Here is a 22,241-nt window from a genome sequence, read left to right on the forward strand (position 1 = left end):
CATGTCTGTATGTTCTTCCTTTCCATTTTTCGTTGTTGTTGTTGCTGCTGCTGTTTGTTTGTTTGTTTTTAGGAGTTAGTGGCTTTGGATATTTGGAAACTACTTAAAATACTTACTAACATTCCCACTGTACCATGACTAGGTGATACAGTTAACGCTTATGTACCTGTTCCAGGTCAAAATGATGAGCAGTAATAAGGTGACACATTCTGATCAAGTTATTACATTTCTTAATAATTTAAAAATCACATTTGCTTGGTTTACATAACATAAAATTCTCAGTTGGTATCAGCTCACTTTTAAATTTGCTTTTGTTATTCAGAAATTCAACTGCTTTTTGATATCTTTTTTTGCTTACCTTCTACATTGGCATAGATTTTTTTGACATATCTCACATATTTTGATAAGATCATACTTTTATAAAGTCCCTTTAAAATGAAAAAATCCATTGCAATTTCACTGATTGGTAGCTACTCTCAAATCTTAGTACTGTTCAGAGCTTCTATTTTATCTCCATAGCAAAATATATGAAAGGTGCTTTTTATTCCTGTAATTCTGTTCTAATTAGTTTTTCTATCTCTCTGTTTAGCAAAACTTATGAAGAAATTACAGCTTTCTACCAAGATTTCTTTCAGCCTAGTAAAACAATTTAGTTAGGCAAATGGTAACTTCAAAGATAGCTATCTGATAATAATTTCAATTTTTTAATTTATTCCAAATGTTTCATATGCACTCTTCCTGGATGTTTTGTAACGAAGTTCTGGGATTTTTGAACACAATGATACTTCACTAATTTACTACTTAAAAGTTGTGGAGATATATTAGTTCATAAAACTAACCTTCCTTCTAGTCTCACATTGAAGGTACAATGAAAGACCATAAACCTGGTATGAAGATTATGAAAGCAAGAAAACAGAAAACATAAAATGCTAACAATTGCAAACTTAAATCTCTCCTACTGCCAAATTTTGAGATAGTAACTAAAAAAATAACTTTGTTAAATCAATTTCCTTCTCAATAAAAATAACTGTTTAATAGTTCTTGAGGTTTTGTTTGATTATTTTACATTATTCTGACTTCGTCTTCATTATAATTGTAACATTGTTTATGTTGAAAATAAATCAAGTTAAATATAATTATTTTAGGACAGCTTTGAAGCATTAAAGATACCCTTTAGTGTGTTTTGTACATTTCTATTGCAACATACATTTATGCTAACCTTATTTCAACAGCAAAACTTCTCTTTTAGGTGTAGAAGATGATATATGAGTGAATACAACAAAAAACTTTCAATAAGGGAAGCCATTTGGAATATTGGAGACCCAAAGCATGTCTTGCCCAATGGACTTTGCTTTTATTGAGGACAGTCATAAATAACTTTAAAATATTCGAGTGTGATAGGATAGAGCTGCAGATTAGGTCATTATGGAATTATAGTTCCCTTGCTTAATGATTTTACAAAATTGCTTGGCAATCCAACAAAGAGAAGGAGCACAACGTGGTGAATGCAGGCTAATTAAACCAATAATTGCTTCTTGTTGTGCTCCCAGATAATGTGCCCCTGATAATTTTAAATGAAGTCTTGAAGCTGGCTTCTTGAATGAAATGCTGTGCTAGTTAAAGCTTCACTAACTTTCCGTGTGCTTAGAAGCTGGCCTACTTCTCAAGGTCCCTTGCATTGCTCAGACAAATATTGCCGTGGCATATGAAGAGTACAAGAATAGCTTTCCTGTATGTAAGGTAATGGGGCCCTGAATTTCTGTGTTTTCCCTCTTTGCATCTAGTGTGACTAGATGGTCTGATTTCCCTGAACAATTCTGAAATTAGAGGCTGCAAATTAAGCCTTTGGTGTTCAAAGTTCTACTTCCTTTCTTTTTTAAGACTTAAGAGAAGATGCAAACTTCTATACACCTCATGAATGTTAGTGTAAATCCAGAGTAACTCCATCGAGGTTTATGAGGGCTTTTTGACTCATATCTATGTCAAATGCAAGTATGTGAGTGTTGACTGGCAGCTATGTTTAGAACTTGGGAAACATTTCATTAAGTCCCCAAGAATTTCAAGGTGATCTTCAAAGTGATCTGAGGAATAATTTGGAAACTTTTACTGTTGAATTTAGAGGAAGAGTCTTCATCAGTTAATCAGGTGAAAGGAATTCTTCTGACAAATTCTACTTAGAAATTCTGCTACAGTTATATATGCTTATCCTTCCTTCAGTGTTACCTTTGAAAATATATGCAGGTTGTTTGTATTCATTAAACAATATACAATTTATGTCACACAGACAGAAAACCTGTTTTCCAAAAGTTATAATTTTGTTAAATTGTAGAAGTGAAACGTCCACTCCTTTATCTCAATACTACTTAGTGTTCTTATATAATCTTGGGTAAATATGTATATATATAGATATTATATATATATTATTGGTGCTTAAGGATTTTTTCTGAAATATTTCTCTAATGTTTCTGGATTTTTTTCTTCTGATATTTGTTTTGTGTTGTTATCTGAGTAAAATGTCACAGATGAAAGAACAAAGCTTATTTCCTAGTACTGAGAATGTATTTAGCATAAATAGTGACAGAGTTGCCAGTTATTACTGGTACTTACCATATCACAAAATGCACATATGATGTGTCCTCTGCAATCTGCTGTAATATCCTTGAAACAAAAATTAGAGTCTGTCAGATCACATGAGCTAAGACTCCCATTGGTATTCACAAAAGAGTAGAAGTCAAATCTGGCAGCAGACCTTGCTAGTAGTTACTTTCCTATTAAATGTTCATGACTGAAATCCATAACTACTCAGCCTACAAAATGCATCCCAGAATTTGTAGTCTTGTAAATTGATAAGTACATGCTTAGGAATTGTGAAACTTTTTTTTTTTTTTTTTTTTTAATGAAAGATTGGTCCAATATATTTAGTTGGCAGCAACTGGGCAATGACAAGCAATATTGCTAGTCAAGATTTTATTTCTATTTGCTCTGTGTCTTGTTAAGCTTTACTGATATAAAACCATCTGTTTAAAAAGCTGTAAAGAATAGACTGCCAACACACATAAAAGCAAAACACAACAAAATGTGCTTACTATCTACTGGCTAATAGATCAATTCAACGTAAACTATCTGTATAGTGACAAACGTTAGCTTTTAGTATTTATGATTGATAATATTTGTCTTTTTTTTAACTGAATAATTATTTGCACTCTGTTAATATCCACTTATCTCCTATTGTCTTGAAATAGCTCTAACTATGACAAACAAGTATATTTTTTAGTTTTGTCTTTCCTATACATGCCCTAAATATAATGCAAGCCAGAAATAAAGTGATAATTCAATTGTTGTAAGTGATAATACAATTCTTATCTCAGAGACAAGCTGCAAAAATTATAAAATGTTAGCAATTTGTCAATGACAGTATTTTCCAATGTATATATTTCCACCCTATATAATTAAAGGAGGCATCATTGGCAAGATGAATGAGATTTTCAGAAGATATATGCATCACTTTATGTGAATACTTTATTCAAATTTTTCATTGAAAATCTAAAAACTATTGGAATTGGCCATAAATTTTTTCATAGGACCCATGTTTCCAAAAAAGGAAAAATGGATAAACAAGTGTTGTGTTATAGTTGCAAGATCTTATTGACAAATGCGTTTTAATAATGCGGTATTTATATAAAGCTGCTATAGAATTGTACATAGTAGTTAACTTTTCCTATGCACTTTCCACATGAAAAAATGATTTATTAATCAACTAAATTATTTTTTCGTTATTTAAACGATTGTTAAAAACAATAAAAATCCCAATCCAGAAAAATTACACATCTAGATTTAATTCTCTTCATTTCAAGGTCACCAACATGCTGTTAGTTAAAAAAAGCCAACATACAACTAAAAGTGGAAATAAAAGAAGTGGTAAAGTAAGAGTACAGACATCATTGCACAAATCAGCATCAGAAATGCAGAAAAATCATTGTCAAACCTAGGTCTTATGAAATGGGAGATTTGGAGTTTGATATTTGTGATTTAAAAAGTCTAAAGTTAAGAAAATATATCCAATAAAGTATGTATCTTCAATGCATCTGTAAGGTAGAATATAAGAGCAAAAGTAATGTAAAACAATGGCAAGAAATGAAAATATACATGAACACAGCTTTGAGATAAAATTATTAGAATATTGTATCTACTTGTGTCCATATGTCATGAAACAACAGAGATTTTCAGAAGAAAATAGTGACATGAATAATTCAGTCTGGGAAATATGTTTTGTAGTAAGATGATTGATCTATTTCATTTTTCTAAGAAAAAATGAAGTGACTTGACAGCCTTATAACTAACTTCCAGAGACTCCTGACAGTATCTTTCTTATTATTCAAATAGAAGGGACAGGATGAGATTGTGAGCCAGACTAAAAATAAAGTGACAAAAGTTCAGGTAATTAAGCATTAAACATTTGGACATTTTTTTTTATAGGTAACAGGATTTGAAGATTTGTATGTCTCTTTATAGATACAGACCTTAATCATGTTTAATTTTAACTTTGAAGGCTATGGATTTTAAACAGATATTCTTAGAATGTTTTACAGTGGATTTAATATCTTTAGACCACAACTTAGTGATTTTTACTCTTACATAGTATTTTGCACTTAGATATATTTTTTATTTTATTTTTATTTTTTAAATACACCCTTAAGATCACAAACACTTGCTTTTCAGCAAGGCTTTAATATTTACTTGTATTTATTTTTAAGGGCTAAGGAACAGATGGTTAGACTTAAAGCACCAGTCCTCTGGGTATTTTAAGTAGGCAAAGACAGGAGAAGAAATGAAAAGGAGAAGAGCAGAACAGATGTTGTGAAGCTGCTGATGATGGTGAGATATAGGAGGATAAGCAGATGTTTCCAGTCTTCACCAATCAGTTTTGCACAGGTGTTGACCACTTGTGCAAGATTATACTATGGCACTTCTTTCTCTGAACATGGATGAAATATTTGTCTAGGCTTTGAATGTAAATTGAAAGGAAATAAGTTAACTGGCTCTTTTTCATTCATTCTTGAAAAACATTAAACATACATTAAAAAGACTATCACTTTTAGTACCAAATATTTTTTATACATCAGATATTTATAAACAAAACTTCTTTTGCACAGTTCTTTAGAAGTTGTTAAAATTGTCAGTAACACTTTAGACTTTCAAGAGTATTTTTAACCATATCATATTTCATAAGTAGCATATAATAGCAAATATTTGTGACATTTTTGACATAGTAGATGAGTGAGAGTATTTGGTAGACTGACAGCTAACATAACTTCATATTGGATCCTATGAATTCAAACTTAGGATTGTATGGTGTTTATTTTTTTTCTTCTTCTTCTCTCATGACTGCCCATGATTATTTATTTTATTTATTTTTTTAATTCTGCAAATGCTTGTCTTGGTTTTCTTAGCCATCCTTATTTTGGAACAGTGGGACCTTCCACTGTCCCCTTATATGCTTTGCCTCCCACTGTTATTTCTGCACAATTTCTTTTGAATATGAAAAGCTAGTGCAATTTTCTACTGCAAAAAAACACAACTTTATTTTTCACATTACTGAAGTAATTTAAATAACTTAGTAAAGTAAGTTATATTCAGTGGACTTTTCAGTGTGGGCACAGTCTCATGTTATTGCAGCTACACAGCTTGAGGATGCCAAATGAACGAGTTCTCTCTAAAAGGTGGCTAAAGCTATCTTATAACAGAATGGACAATGTTTCAGATTTTACCTCATGAAATAGTACCTAAAGGTTAGGTTTCTCAGTATCCAGTGTTAAATTGCATAAGTTCCTCGTGTGGTTCCAATCTTTTCCATGAATTACCTCTCAAAGCAATGCTTCATCTATGTGTATGTAGCTGAGAATTTTAGAAAGTCTTCTTTGAATAGTTAGTAATGTTTTCTAGGGCAGTGATTAGGTTTGCATTAGTCATAATTTCAATGAGAATATCCTTCCTAGAATCTTGAACTGTCATGTACCAAAGCATTGTACAAATATAAAGGAAAGAATATATTGTACAGCTGACTCTTCTCTCTTCCGCTCTCTCTTCTCATCTCTCCTTTTCTTATTTTCCCCATGAGATCTCATTCTTTCAAGTTTCTTTCGTACTATAAAAGCAGAGGGTAGGCAGAGTGCAAGGATTTTTTTTTTTTCTTTTAGTGGTGTCAGTAATAATATGCCTGTTCTTGGAATCAAAGAATTTTTTTAGTTACTCTTGCTTCACCTCCTGGTAAATGATGCTGTAGGCTCATGTCTATGTCTAACTGTCTTGGTTTCAAAGTCAGGCTGTTTCCTAAGAGCATACTGCTTTTGAAAATAGAAAGTGGTTTTATGACATGAAGTGGAGAGGAAATATCAGATATCTTCATGATTTTACTCTCTTTTACCAAAGTATTGACCTGAATTCATATCTTTTAACTTAACAACATTGCTGACTGATGTAGAATCTCAGTTCTTGAATCACACAGATCTAATGGTGTTATTATTTAACTCATTTGCCAAGATTAAACTGACCTCTAACTTCATACACAGTTTGGTATATATAGAAAAAATTGATATTAGCAAAAATATTTTACTGTGCTCATATTCCTCATAATTCTAAGAATGGAGCTAGACTGGATTTACAGTCTTTGGAAACTGTGAAAACATGATGGCATTCTACACATAAAGAGATTTTGAGATAATACAGAATACAGGTAAATACATAAATAGGAAAATTTCTTAACTTTGAATAAAACTGTGGTCTGGTAGTGACAGGTTATCTTCTATTAAAATATCAATATGCAACACGAAAGACTGCAAATATCAGACAAAATAACTTCAGCAACTTCATTTCTCTCTTATCTCTAAGATGCATGAGGTACTAATGTTTATTTTCTTTCTGAAATCCAAGGAAGTTACAGATCATCCTGTTACAGAGTTATACGGTCTGTATCAAATATTTGGAAATGATTTATGGTCTATTTAATTCATAGAATCTCCTTCTGCAGGGAGTGAGATAAAAGAAAAGGAACTATGTGAGGAAAGGGGGAATCACTCACTACCTTTCTTATGAGACTATCATTGTTTCTATTTAAATATTAAAACAAAAACAACACAAAATGATACTTGAGATTAGATAGGTTGGTTTGGGGAGAGGCACAAGAGTAAGATAATATAAACTGTCAACAAAGTTTAATAAATAACAGAATTAAAGCCATACTTTGCATCAAGACTAGAAGTCAAATTGATTCCCAGCTTTTTAAGAATTGATAAAGTTTTATTAACTTATCTCTTTTTTTTTTTTTTTTTTGGGGGGGGGGTGGGGAGTATCTTCCTACTTTTTGCTTGTGAATCAAATTGAAAGGCTAACATCAAATTAGAACTAGAACAAGTATTCTCATGACATTTTTGACCTATAAGATATCATAAAGCATTTGGGAATTCACAAGGAAAAGTTTTTGCTAGTTTTATCTCCAGGAATTGTTCAGTAATGCTTCCTTTGATCTAAGATTCATCAAAGATCACCTATTTTATTTTATTTTTTTTAAACTTTTATTGCAATACTAACTACAATAGCAGTAAGTGTAACAGGGAAATGTATCGCTTTCAATGGTTCTTTCAACAGCACCATTTGACATAAAGAATGTATCAAACTGGCATAATAACTACCAGTTTAATATTCTTTAAAGTAAAAAGATATGCAAGGAATCATTAGTTATTATGCATGCATCCATCCATATAGCCTGCCTACATCCAGATTTGCAATCTGCTTGTTTCTCATGTATTTTCTTCTAAAAATCAGACAAATAGAAGTTATTTTTTAAAAGCAGGTAAACCACAGGTGGAGTGGATAGATTTCTTAAATTTTTATGCCTAAGAATTAATGTGACTAGGAATTTGCTGGATTTTCATTATTCCAGATAGCAGAATCACTTCTGATGCCTCTGTGAAATGGTAATTTACAGAAGTACAAATTTTACCAGCCTAAGGCAGCTGTGTTCTCACTTGTTTATGATTCATTAATATTTTCTCCATTGCATATTGTAAATAAATTCTGAACAACCTAACCTTTCTGTGCAATATGTTTTTTTCAAAGTGCTGAAGAACTGCAGTTTATTTTATGCAGCTCTTTGAATGACTGAACAATGATTTTTCTTGGTGTTACTTTTTTGCTAGGAAACCTTTAGGTCAGAGCTGAGCATGATCCATTCAGTTACATCCTCTTCTGACCCTCAATGTCAAATTTAGGACACATTCTAATGCTTTATTATGAAGTCATACACTATGTATATAAAACAAAAACATAATAACTTTTTATAAGCCCTCTTAACTGCTGTCAAACATGAACTCTGACTTCTGGACATTCATGTTCCGTATATCCACAATTAAAGCAACTACTGTTGTTATTTTTTTCTGTATTTGAATTCATCAGCACTCAAGATCTCAGGTCATTCCTTTCTGTTCTGGCAACAATCTAAACAATAGATGCTTTTGAGGAACATTATCATCCTGCTTTAATTAGTAACATTTTCAATGGTAAATTTACAATTAGCTCTGCCAATGTTACAAAGGATCTCAGAAAATACTCTTAAGTGTCTCCAATTTTTATGAGAGAATCTTTGCAGTATACTTACTAGGTTATTGTGCAGACTTCCTTTGCCTCACATAACTCAAATCTAAAAAAAATACGTTCTAGGGAATGTTTTGCTGATGGTTATGAAATCAATACAAAAAATGCATAGATTTATTGTTGATAGATGTTTATTGGTTTTCTTTAATGTTTGGACTTTGAGATGTCATGGAAAATATTATCCACTAAGAGGTACTCTAATATAAATGAATAAGAACAGCACGCAAATATTCAACATATGAAAATCGTTATACTTTTATTTAAGGAGGACAAGGTAGTAATGTAGGAAATAGAGGTTCTTCCAAAAGGAGTCTGTGGATAGAGATGCTGTCTTGGGAGTGGTGATAGCAACTTGAAGACAAAAACCCTCCAAAGCACAGTAAATGGAAATGTTTATAACCTTCTGAGATACATTTTTGTATGATTCCATGAAGATGAGGTGTGGTACACATACATAGATTTAGGGAAATATAAAGTGGATCTTTAATAGTACATTTAATAGTACAATAAAAATAACAACACAGCAGTTACCATTAGTTCAAAAGACCTTTTCCTGTATTTTTCTCAATGTCTTTAAATGATATTTTTTTGTCTTCTGATTTGATGACTTTATGTAGTTTGGGTTATGGTTCACTTAAGTCTGACATATGTTACCCTGGAGATCTGTCTTTCATTTGATTGATGGTTGTAATCTTGTAATAGCTACAAATTTGCTACCACTTTTGAAGTTTCTTTAAGTCCCTATACAGTTTAACAATATTTTTTGATTATTTCTGATAAGTAATTTTTAATTCTTATCCCTATGATTACACTGTTAGTGAGCACACTAAAACATTTTTCATAACTTGTTTTGACATTCGTATCTGTAAGTTGTCTGATATTGTGTGTGTGTATGTATACATATATATATACATATTCCCCCTGCAGGAAACTTTGAAAAATCTTTCATACCTATTCATTCCATAATATTTGTCTTTCTATGTGTTTCCTTGTTGCTAATATCGACTTTTTATTCACTGATGTTCTTATGCTCAGTTTGCAGTCTTTTATGATCAATATAATTTCATCAGTCATCTCTAACAAGTTCTGGTTAACCAAACTCTTACTGGAACAGGTAAGGCAGAAACTTATTCACTGATGCTGTATACATTATCTGCTTTCTTCTTACCTCCTCATTAAATAAACGTATCCAAACATATCTGTTAGGATAGTAGGTAGGTAGTTAGGATAGTAGGTAGAGGAAAAAATAACAGCAAACCCTGCTAACTTGTTTATTACATGTCTAATATACATGACCTGTGAAAGATTTTACTATATAGTATTGCATATATCTTTACACTTTCCAAAGGAGTAAATATTGTATAACTTGACACAACTGCTTTCAGAAACTTTTCTTTTTCTTAATCCTACAAACATTGTCTTCAAATGTGTAGTATGAACCCTGTGAACTCAATTTCCAATGATTATTATTTTTTTAAACAATATCAATATGAAGGTCTCAGGACAGGAAAAAGAAAAGGGATTGTTACTATAGTTGTAGTAGAGTATTAGTAGTAGTTTTATCATGGAATTTTGTTTATTTCTTTGTTGGTTGATCGGTGTACTTGAGAATTTCTTCAGGTACTTACGAGTGGAATAACTCCATGCATCTGTACAGTCTGGACTACCTGAGTAATATTGCTGAAAAGGATCGGGAGGATCCTTTAGATGGCTACCTAGATGGATATGAGTTAATGAGATCTCATAATAATTAGGCAAACTGGGCTACCTAATTCGTGGCCAGGAGATAAACATCAATTATCTCCCCTTGCTGCTCAGCATTGTGCTAAGGCTGGACCTGAAACACAGGTGCTCAGTTCAGGAAGGACATCAAGAATTTGGGTAGGATCCACTAGAAAGCTAAAACTCCTATGAAGGAAGAGACAGCAAGGGGAAACTTAGCAGCACGCAGAAGCTCCTGGAAGGGCACTTATGGGGTGGTGAGAATCAAACTGCCTGGTACCTGCAGGTGGTGTAAAACAGTGAACTTTAAGGAATTAAAGAAAAACAGCTATTGACTTGTAGAATGTTAAAATAGCAGAATATTTTTCATGATTATATTTGAGTCTAAAAATAAATAAAATTTGTCCATGAACTTTTAATATTCTAGAATGTAATGCCATAAAAAAATCCAAAGCTTTTTATTCTTGCAAGAAACTGGTCTACAATTCTGACAGCTCAATTTCTTTTCCCTTTCTGCACAGTAAAATCTTGTGCCAAAACCATTACGTTCTTTGGAGAAAGACAAGCATATACTTAGCTTTGTACTTATACAATAAATAAAAGTAAGTAGAAAATAGTTCTATTTTTTATTATTATTTTCAGGTTTTATAACTTGTTTAACCACTGCTTATGTAGACTGTTATTTTTTAAAAACCTTGTGTGTCATGTTTAGGAGAAATACTATTGAAAATGATACAGTGTGTTTACCTCTGTGCTTACCTCCTTTTAACTCTCCTGCCCCCTTAGGAAAAAGAAACAAACAAACAAACAAACAAAAACACTTCTGAGTATTTATGGTGGTTTTTTTTTTTTTTCCCCTAGTATCACTTTCAAAACTGATGTTTCATCAAATGACTTTTTGGTGTACAAGGTACTGATATTGTTTTGTCTGTAGGGACATGAAAAGGTGGATGACTCAACATTTAAAAAAGATAAACTTTCATGCTCAGTCAAATTTTACAAGTGCGATATTTGAAAATTATTCAAATTACTTTCCACCTTTCTGATCCATTTTTCTCCTCAAATGGCCAATTATAATTTATTATTATTATTGAGCTGTAAATGCAACCCTTATAATCCATTTCTCTTTCTGGTTTGCAGAAGCTGAGAAGCCATAAATCTGACATATTTGCTCACAGTTGCTGTGTCAGCTCTGTTACACTGATGTCATAAATAGATTTAATTAGCAGAAGTCAAAGATAGTGCAAAGAAGGAAAGTTTCCTCTTGATTTATAGTTAGAAGGAAAAGAATATAATCGACATAGAAAATAAGAAAAAACATCGTGATAAAATAATCCCATGTGGGATAGCAAATCTGTGCTATAGTCCTGTACTGTACTTTGTATATGAGCACAGAGAAAAGGATAGAATAGTAATTTTCTTTCCTGATGCTATTGTTGAAGACTTCAGCTTCTGTTGTATCAGATCCTATTATGTGACTAAATATTTATTTCAAATAGAAAAAGTGGAAATCAAACAAACAAACAAAAACATTTAAGATGAATCCTAGAACAGCTTATGAACTCCAGATTCACTTGATATTCATGCTTTCCTATGCAACCTCATTGCCAGGTAACAAAAGTTCAGGCAACGTCAACTTAGTTGGAACTTCAGTCTTTGGAAAAATAGACAATCTCACAATCAGGTCAATAGCGTTTCTCCAGAGACCACCAGCATTCATGCACTTTTCTTATTTCTTGCTTGATTCCTTTGCTGAGGAAAGCTCTTCCTTGAAAAAAATAACTTTTTTTTTTTTTTTAAATCTACAAATAGGTGTTTTAAGGTCTCTCAGTTTTAATACAGTTATATTACATTCTCATATTTTATAAGGTCTTATATCTTACACTAAGTCACATAACTATTTCTCACTAAGCTGATATAGTTTTGCAAGTATTTGCAAACTACTTGCACTATATCCCTATACTGTGATGATTTTGTTCTTCATTTTACATTGAAGTTGTTCTGTTGCCCTCAGCTATTCTTTTGAACTTTATTTATATTTCAGTTGGCTTAGGTGTCTTAGCAATCGTGATCTTAATGCAGTGGTTGTGATCAGAACCTGTGATAGAATATGTGTACATCTTTTCAATTTCTACTTGGACTAAAATCTTCCATATTGTGCTTTAGTGACCCATTGATCCCTAAAATTGCTAACATCTAATACAAGAACAAAGACAAACCTCTTATCAGGCTCATATTTATAGAATGACCCAATGACAAACGATAGACAGTGAAAGACTCCCTACACGTGAAGTAATCATGCATAGCTTCAGGTTTGTCCTTCCTTTTCTATTATTTTCAACACGGCAACTAAAGTTGGAATAGCTTCTTTAAAGATTTACTTTAGGGAATACGTCCAAAAATGGAAATGAAGAAAATTCATGCTTGGCACACTTTTACTCTTCAAAAGCTGTATTCTTATGCATTTTTCCTTTCTCCTTGTTCTCTGCAGAAGTACTTAACTTCCATACCATCTATTTTTATTCACTGTTCAGTACACAGTTAAATCAGTAGCATTGTGTAAACATAGCACACAGTTGTCACTTTTTAACATCTACTTATGCCCTAAAGATTTATTTTTAATTATACCTTCTGAGAAAACAAATATATAAATATAAACTAAATTTGTTGGCAAAGACACTGTTTTCTTATAAGCTAGCAAAACAGCAGTCTAATTATTTGCATAATTAGAAAACTAATTTTATATAGTAACTGTTTTCTGTTTTATTACCCCCCAACAAACAAACAAACAAACAGTTTAAGATTATTCACTTAGTCATTATTCAGTAATTCTTTTTAGCAAAATGTAGTGCACTATGTTTCAAACCCTTCCCGGAAAGCTCGTATGATTCTAATTAGCAAAGGAATAAGTCATATGTGCTACTAAGTATGGAGGCTTAGGTCCCATTTGTTCAGGAAAAAAAATAAAAAATAAAAAAAAAAATAACTATTATAGCCAAAGAACCAGTTTATGACATTTAGCATTTATAAGTTCTAGAGAGAATATATCGTACATTCCTTTGCAGTTGATATTATTCAGAGTGGTTATTCATAGAAAGGTAAAAGAAAGATCTCTGTTCTTATATTTAATCTGTAAAGAGTACAAGCTAAAACCTCAGCTGCTTAGTTAGTAAAATAGGTGACTTCGATGCCGGAAACAAATTCTAGGACAAAATTATTGTACAGGATTGTCAGCTTCTCCCTTTTCCATTCCTGAGTTCCTCTCATTCCATAGCAACGTGAAGAAAAATAAGAAATCTCCTTATGCTGAAGCATTGCAGCATTTGTTTTTATTCTGCATTGAAACAGAAGTGGCAAACTATTGGAAGGAGAGGGATACTAAAACTGAAAAGGAAAATAAAATGAAAAATTAAAATGGAAAGGAAATTGAAAAGGTCCAATCTCACAATTCAGTAGATTATTGGCAGACTCTTTAAAAGAAGGTGGGAAGTGACTTGATTATAATGTATAAGTATGGCATTACAAAGACAAAGGCTCTGAAAGGTTCTAAGGAGCTCTTTAATCTGCAAGAGAGGAACACAACAAAGGCTGTGGCTAGAAGATGGTATGAATAACAAAGGAAGTGAGAGCTGCAGGAACAGTCTGCCATTTTACAGGACTCAGGAGGAAATCGACCCACTCTCTCAAACGAGATCGAATTTGGGGATTTTATGGAATGATTGCCAGTAGGGGAGTAGGCGTGATGATATAAGTGTTCCTATATACATTGAGATAAAAAACTAAGCATATTTTTGAAAGTTAAAGTCATCAAAAATTCACTACTTTTTTTTTTTTTTAAAGAACGTATGTCATTCTGGAAGAAAATTTTGAGTAAAATATGAGATATTGTAGTACACTTACAAGAATTTAAAACATGTCAGATTAGACGATTAGTTATCCTTTCAGATCTTAAGATGTATTGAGAAAGTCCACAGGAGAAAAATAAGAACAGAGCCCCAGGAAACATGACCTACAGAAATGAACTGTTTCGGATATTTTATATAAAGAAAATGCAGGAATAGCGGACAAGGAGGGAATACTGTTAGAGGCAAGCAATACCAGATTCAAAGTCCTAAAGGACAATCATATATTTTTTGTAAACTGTTCAGAGAGGGGGAATAGTACAATCTCTGTATCCACAATGAATCAGGCAAGAAATTCTAGGAACAAACCTCTCTAGAGGGTTGGGCAATGAAAGCTTGGGATTACTGTGATTATTGTGAAGTCTTAACTTTTAGACAGCTATTATGGTGAATGTCATACATGTAGACCATTCTTCCTTTGGACAGCAGAAGATGCAGTTCTGATTTCGCAAATGTAAGCAAAAGCACTGGCTATTCACACTTATCAAAAAAAGAATCATGCCTTTACGATAAAAGAAACACTAAATGATTCCAAAGTAAGTAGTAATATTTTTTTTGGAAGTCCTTTGTTTTTCTGAAAGTTCTAGTCACAGCCTCAGAATGTCATTTGCACCACTACCTTCCAAAGAGAAAATGGCTGGGAAGGTAGAAAGTAAAGCCATGGTTTTCAGGGAAAAGACATTTACATTTTCCATTAAGTTTCTTTCTTTCTTCTCTTCATCCTTTACAATGACAATAAAGCGTGTCTTTTTTTGTTTGTTTGTTTGTTTGTTTTTTATTCAGTTATACCAAGGTTTCCTAGTTTAATCATGCCATTAACACTAAAATGAAATTTACAATATATTCCTCATTATTAGTCTGCCAAAGTAAATGGAAATAGCACTTTAAAATCTAATGCTAAATATGCTTAATGATCTACACCATTTTTATTACTGGTTAATCTTCAAATAGTAGCATGAATAGAATATACCATATCCATAAGGGAAACCAACAACAGTGACAAAAATCCAATAAATCAGAATCCTTGATTTAGTAACTAGCAGCTTTGTTTAATTGGAGTTGGATAGAGTTCTCTAGGCTGAGAATGCAGTTATGTGCCTTGATGCAGCCTTAGCAGCTCAGAACATAAGGCCTCTTTTTTATTTCTGTAGCATTTAAGAGAAACCACGGTTAAATATTTGGCCATTTTTTGCTGGAGTTGGCTGATCCTGGAAAATAACATCTATGTACTGCATAGACATTGAATTTGGAGGAAGAAGCACAAGGGTATGGCAGCATATTTCCTTCACAAAGATTCCTGAACTTGGTTTGGAATGTTTGATGGATTTTCATTTTGAATGAGGTAATATGTATCAGCTTTAACATATAAAGAACATTGTATTATTTATTCTATATAACATACTGTGTTGGGTCTGGCTGAGATGGAGTTGATTTTCTTCATAGATCCTTATATGATGCTGTATTTTAGATTTGTGGAAAAAAGAAAAAAAAAAGGATGCTGACAACATGCTAATGTTTTAGCTATTGCAGAGCACTTTGCATAACATCAAGGCTTTTTCTGTTTCTCTGCACCATAGTGAAGAGATTAAGGGGTTCACAAGAAGCTGGGAGGAGAGACAACCTGCTAGTTTACCCAAACTAACCAAAGATACTTTGTGCCATATAACACCATGCCTAGCAATGAAACGGGAGATGAGGAGGTACAGGTGTGCTAGCCACCTTTTTCTCAGGAACTGACTGGGCATCAGTCCTATAGGACTGATCCAGGTCTACGGGAGGTTGTGACTTATTGCCTTTGCATTACTTGATTTGTTTTCTTTCTTTTTTTCACTTCTCTTTCATTTTATAAACAATGCCATCCACACTAGTATCAGTCATGTACTTTCTCATGACTGGAAAGTGAGAAGAAATCCATGTTTCTGTGCCACAAGTAAGTAGTACAGAATCTTTCCATTAATACTGAACACAACAGTAATGAACCCTTCTTTATTTACTGTTTGAGGGCTACTTTTCATCTTTCTTTTCAGGGAGAAAAAGCTAATTAAATAAATGGCATGTGTTATTGATTCTGTATGGCATTATAAAGTCAGAAAATGTAACTTTAAAGGTTATTTGGATACCTTAACATTAATAGATTATACACGTGGAGATTTGCTGATGACTTGGGATAGACAAGGATTGATTATTGATGAAATTCACATCCAAAATTATTTATTGGACTGTCAAAAAAACTTTGTGGTGGTCTTATTCTGCTGGGCAGCTGAACTCCACCGCAATCACTCTCTCACTCCAAAGAAGGAAGGGGAGAAAATACAATGGAAAGTGCTGAAGGGTTGACATAAGGACACGGAGATGACTCACCAATTATCATCACGGGCAAAACAGACTCAGCATAGAGAGATGAATATAATTTATTATCTACCACTGGTGGAGTAGAAGAGTGAGAAACTAAAAGCAAACTAAAAACACTTCCCTCTCATCTACCCTTTTCTCCATCCTCCACCCAAGTGGCGCTGGGGAACAGGACATGGGGACTCTGGTCAGTTCATAACTCTTCGTCTCCACCACTTCGAGGTCACTCTCTGCCCCTGCTCCAACATGGGGAGTTGTCCTTCACAAGTTGATCTTGCATGGGCTTCCCACAGGCAGCAGCTCTTCAAGAACTGCTCCAACATGGCTCTGTACCACAGGCTCCATCCATCAGGAGCAAACTGCACCAACGTGGGCCCCCCACAGGCGGCAGCTCCCCCCAGGCTCCCTCCCTGCTCCTTGTAGTCGGTTTATGTGGCAAGGTTTTGGGGGGGAGGGGGGGGGGGGAGGGCCGGGCATACGGGTGGCTTCTGCAAGAAGAATCCAGAGGCTGCCCCATGTTAAATAAGGGCTCTGCCTCTGGCCAGAGCCAGGCCGATAACCGATATTGTTTGCACCTCTGTGAGAACATATTTAAGACAGGAAAAAAAAAGTGATGCGCCACACATCAGCTGGGAGGGAGGAGTGTGAAATAGCCTTGCAGGCACCAAGGTCAGTGAAGATGGACGGGGAGAGCTGCTCCAGGTGCCGGAGCAGAAGTCCCCTGCAGCCTGTGGTGAGGATGATGGTGAAGCAGGCTGTCCCCCTGCAGCCCATGGTGTACCATGGTGGGGCAGGGTTCCACCCTGCAGCCTGTGGAGGAGACCACGGTGAAGCAGGTGGATCTGCACTGACAGAGGCTGCGGCCTATGGAAGACCCCTGTCCGAGCAGATTCCAGGCCGGACCTGTAGCCTGTGGAGGGGAAACCACATGGGACCAGGTGACCTGGCAGGAACTGCTGCCCGTAGGGGACCCAGGTTGGAGCAGCGTGCTCCTGGTGGATGGACCCCATGGTACAGACCCATATCTGGAGCAGTTCTTGAAGAGCTGCTGCCTGTGGGAAGCCCACACAGGATCAGATTTGAAAGTTCTGCATCCCGTGCGAGGGACCCCATGTTGGAGCAGGGGAAGAGAGTGACCGAGAAGGAGCTGCTGAGATGAAGTGCTATAGACTGACCACAGCCTGGCATTCTCCTGCAACGCTCGGAGGGAGGAGGTAGGAGAGAGGGGTGAATGGGGGAAAGGCGGTTTTGGTTCCGTTCCTTGGTTTCTCACTTATCTACCTTGTTAGTAATAGGCAATAAATCTTACTATCTTCCTACTCAGAGTCTGTTTTGCCTGTCATGATAATTGTTGAGCAATCTCCCCATCCTTATCTCAACCACTGAGTCCTTTGCATCATATGTTCTCCCCCTTCCCTTTTGAGGAGGGGGAGTGGGAGAGTGGCTGTGGTTGAGCTCGGCTGCTCACCTGAGTAAAACCACCACAGTCCTGCGTGGGCTCCTCTCCATGGGCTGCAGCTCCAGCCCGGGGCCTGCTCCACCAGGGGCTCCTCCACAGGCTGCAGCATGGAGATCTGTTCTGTTGTGGGACCCATGGGCTGCAGGGGGACAGCCTGCTCCACCAGGGGCCTCTCTATGCGCCACAGAGGAACTTCTCTGCTTCAGCACCTGCAGCATCTCCTGCCTTCCTTCTGCACTGACCTTGGTGTTTGCAGGGCTGGTTCTCACACCCCTCTCCCAGCTGCCCTTGCACAGTAGTTTTCTCCCTTTCTTCAATCAGTACTCCCAGAGGCCCAACCAGTGTCGCCCATGGCTCAGCTCTGGCCAGCAGCAGGTCCCTATGGAGCTGGCTCTGATCTGACATGGGGCAGTTGCTGGGCTCTGCTTACAGTGGCCACCCCTGCAGCTGCCCTGCTGCCAAAACCTTGCCACATAAACCCAATGCATATATATAATTAAAGCCTACTTTAATTGAAGTTTATATATATTTTAAATGAAATCAGAGAAATTAAAGTAACTGTGAAAGCCACGTCTTAGCTCTGTCATAAACATCTGCAAAAACAGTTGCATTAAAAATTGTGGATCCTTATCTAAGAAGGAAGAATTGTATTTAATGCAGAATATTTTAACAAAGCTGTAATAATTGTAAACTAAAAAGCGAACTTTAGGGAAGGGAAAAGATAAATTACTTTTTCTGGGTTTGCATGTTAACAGCCAATTTGAAGAAAGTGTCAAGAAATCGATGTATTGTCTTATGTGTTGAAATTTTGTGATCGTTTAAGTCAAAGCAAATGGTTCTGGTGCCTTTAATAGGGGGTAGCTATTTTGATTACCATCCAAATGTATTGAATTATAATTATGCTTTGTCTTGGTATTTTAAAAAAGTGCTTCAGATATCGTGTATTTACTGTAATATTCATGTAAAGAAAAAGAACTGTTGTATTTCTCTTTGAAAAAACTTCATGGCAAATATGATGGCTCTCTTACAAACAAAAAGATGTCTGCTAGGTACAATTATTTGTGGCAAATGTATGTAACATTAAATAATATATATTGAAAATTTACTTTTTCAGACATAACCCCCTTTTCTGTGTCATAGCAATATCACCTGGTTGCTGCTTCCTGGATGGTAACAGTATCTAATACATATATATCTGTAAATGTTGAAGAACAATGTTAAAATTCTGAGTGGATAATGCAAAGGAGGAGGGCTAGGTGAGACAGAAATACATGAAAGCTGGATTACTTAAATATTTATTTTGTGATGCCAGACAGATTTCTAAATGTTTGGCATTTTTATTCTAGTAATTTAATAATTTGGCTTTGGATTACAGCTATATTACATGTAAAACTTCCTTCAGCCTTGAGATATACATCTTCATATCTTTCCTACAGCTTTATATAGATATAAACTATGCACACTGATGTTATAGTAACAGTTCAAGACTACTCCTAGCATATGATCAACATATGGTCCATCGCCTAAAAACAAACAAACACAAAAATAAATCCTGACAATTTTAACTAAAGTTCTCCTCTGAAAAACAGATTCACACCCCACACCCCCCAGATGTACATTGTGTTTTCTTGGTGGTTCTCCAGTCCTGTGCTTTCCTAGAATCTTCATTCTTTTTAATTCTATATACTAGCTTAATTAATGCCTGCTTTCTACGACTCTTTAAAATATGGCAGCCTATTTCCTCTTTACAGTGTGGTCCTAATTATATATATATATACACATATTTCTGAAAGATTGAGACTGACCAAAATAAACTGGAGTTCTATATCTTACAAATGTTTTTTTTCTTGAATATTGAGGAAGATTATTCAATACCACCATTGTGATGGCAGGTCAAAGATGTGTGCATGACAGTTGACTTGCACTTTTCACAGATATTATCACAGAAATAACCCACTATAACTTGGTGTTTTCCAGTTTATGATATTTACAGTCATGAAAGATTAATGAGTAGGAAATTATTAGGGAAAAATAACTTGTAGGGAAGATAACCCTTAGCAGCATTTGGGAAAAATAAGTTAATTGATCTAATTGCTTCTAACCAGAAATGGTTCTGTTTTTAATTATGATCTTCTCATAAAATCAATTCAATCTTATTAGCCATGCAAAAATGGCATTACCATTTCACTGTAAGTAACCATTTTGCCTTTTTTAAACTATTTCAGTTTTACACACATAACATTCTTCTCATCCACTTAGAAAATCACTGCAGCTTGACAGAATGCTCTTGTCTATCAGCAAGACAGAAAGGAATGATGAATATAGCTCAGAAATATTTGATTAAATTATCTTCAGTGGAAAATACGGACTTGTTAAGTTCCCACAGGAAAACTTTTTTTTTTTAATTAGTTGTGATTAAACTCAGTGAAGAGGGTTTTTCAAGTTACGGATGGAATTGCTAGTTGAAACAAGAAAATAAAATCTTACTCAGAACAAATCAAAGCCTTGTGAGTTAAATATCTACCTAATCCTTCAGAAATCCAATTTTTCATATCTGGAGTACCCTCAAAAATATATATATATATAACAGGATGAAAAGACGAATTAGTATGTGGTCCATTGTTTATGCTGGTGTCTCAGTGCTTTAGCACAGAAAAGAAATGTAGTCAACCATTTTGCATCTATAACAATGCAAAATATGGAATATAATATCCTTTGCTGATGAATAAAAACAAAAAGTTGCTTTTTAAAAAAAATGTTTAGAAATATTTTAACTACGATGAAATGTAGTGTTTACCATGAACACCTACCTATTAATTACCAAAGGCTATATTTGAGACTGGTATGTTACATTTTACATGTAGTAGAATGAAGGATCTATTTGCATATAAAAAAGAGCACAGTATCACTGTTTTTAAGCTTGTTTCTTTTATGATTTCAAAATTATAATTTATATTATTTATTTCCCTATTTCCTTCATAGCAGTCTTTTCCATAAAATAATTAATAATACAATAACAATAATAGGATACAATGAGCTAGTTACGCTGCACTCCTTTCAGACAATCTTATGAACATTGTATAAACAATTTTTATGCATATTTTTATTCATACTTTGTCAACAGAATCTTATTTGAATCAAGTTTTGACATGAAGATATATTGCAGAGCAGGAGAAAAAAAAATACTCATAAAAGAAAATTATTACTTTATTTTGTGGTTTAACCCAGCATGCAGCTAAGCACCACACAGCTGCTTGCTCACTCTCTCTCCATGTGGGATGGGAGAGAGAATCAGAAAGGTAAAGTGTGAGAACTCATACGTTGAGATAAAGACAGTTTACTAGCTAAAGCAAAAGCCGCACATGCAAGCAAAGCAAACCAAAGAATTAGTCACTACTTGCCATCATCAGGCAGGTGTTCAGCCATTCCCAGGCAAGCAAGGCTCATCATGCATAACATTTCTTGGGAAGACAAACGCCATCACTCCCAATGTCACCCCTTCCTCCTTCTTTGCCTTAGCTGTTATTGCTGAGCATGATGACATAAGGTATGGGATGTCGCTCTGGGCAGCTGTCCTGGCTGTGTCCCCTCCCAGCTCCTGGGGCACCCCCAGCCTCCTTGCTGGCCGGGCAGCAGAAGAAGCAGAAAAGTCCATGGCTCTGTGTAAACACTGCCCTTCATCAGCTAAAACATGCATTTTCTCATCAAAAACCCAAACCGCAGCATCGTTTGAGCATAAGCCTCTATGAAGAAAATTAACTCTATCCCTGCTGAAATTATGACACCTTAGCACAATGTTACTGCTTAAAGAGAGTGTATCAATTCGCTTTACCTGTTGCATTATGGAGTAAGGCATTTAGTTTTCAGTTTTTGTCTCTGTAAAGCAACAGAGGTTCTTGGATTTATGGATGGAGGTTCTTCTCTACATCTTTTGTTAATTTGACTATAGATTCTTTGTATATGTGAACACATTAAGGTCCATTGCCTTTTATGCAAAAACTATTAAATGTATCTTTTAAAATGTCAAACTAACAAACAACCCCCTCCACACACACAAACTCAATAACAGATGACCAAAATAAAACCCTCCCAAGTTAAACTTTTCTATACTGAAGATTAGTATAGTGTATGTTATTTCAGCAGTGAGTATATTATTC

General features: G+C 34.7%; 2 protein-coding genes across 7 annotated transcripts in view; one reads left to right on the forward strand and one right to left on the reverse strand.

Moving 5' to 3' along the window:
* LOC308194889 (uncharacterized protein) overlaps positions 1–20,460 on the forward strand; it is a 149,512-nt gene extending 129,052 nt beyond the window's left edge. For 2 of the 6 annotated variants that reach the window (XR_013950986.1, XR_013950987.1), the window contains 3 exons: positions 9,685–9,763; positions 10,893–10,973; positions 15,425–20,460. The gene's annotated coding sequence lies outside the window, so the exon portion shown is untranslated. Of the gene's footprint in view, positions 1–47; positions 1,741–9,684; positions 9,764–10,892; positions 10,974–14,699; positions 14,810–15,424 lie in introns of those variants that run through there. The other 4 variants (XR_013950988.1, XR_013950989.1, XR_013950990.1 and 1 more) reach the window with 4 other exon arrangements.
* The window catches only part of LOC308194886 (uncharacterized protein), a 705,306-nt gene that overhangs the window by 557,946 nt on the left and 125,119 nt on the right, over positions 1–22,241 (reverse strand). The window lies entirely within an intron of this gene.

Source organism: Anser brachyrhynchus (genome assembly GCF_964034855.1).
Source record: "Anser brachyrhynchus genome assembly, chromosome: 4".
NCBI classification, from domain to species: Eukaryota; Metazoa; Chordata; class Aves; order Anseriformes; family Anatidae; genus Anser; species Anser brachyrhynchus.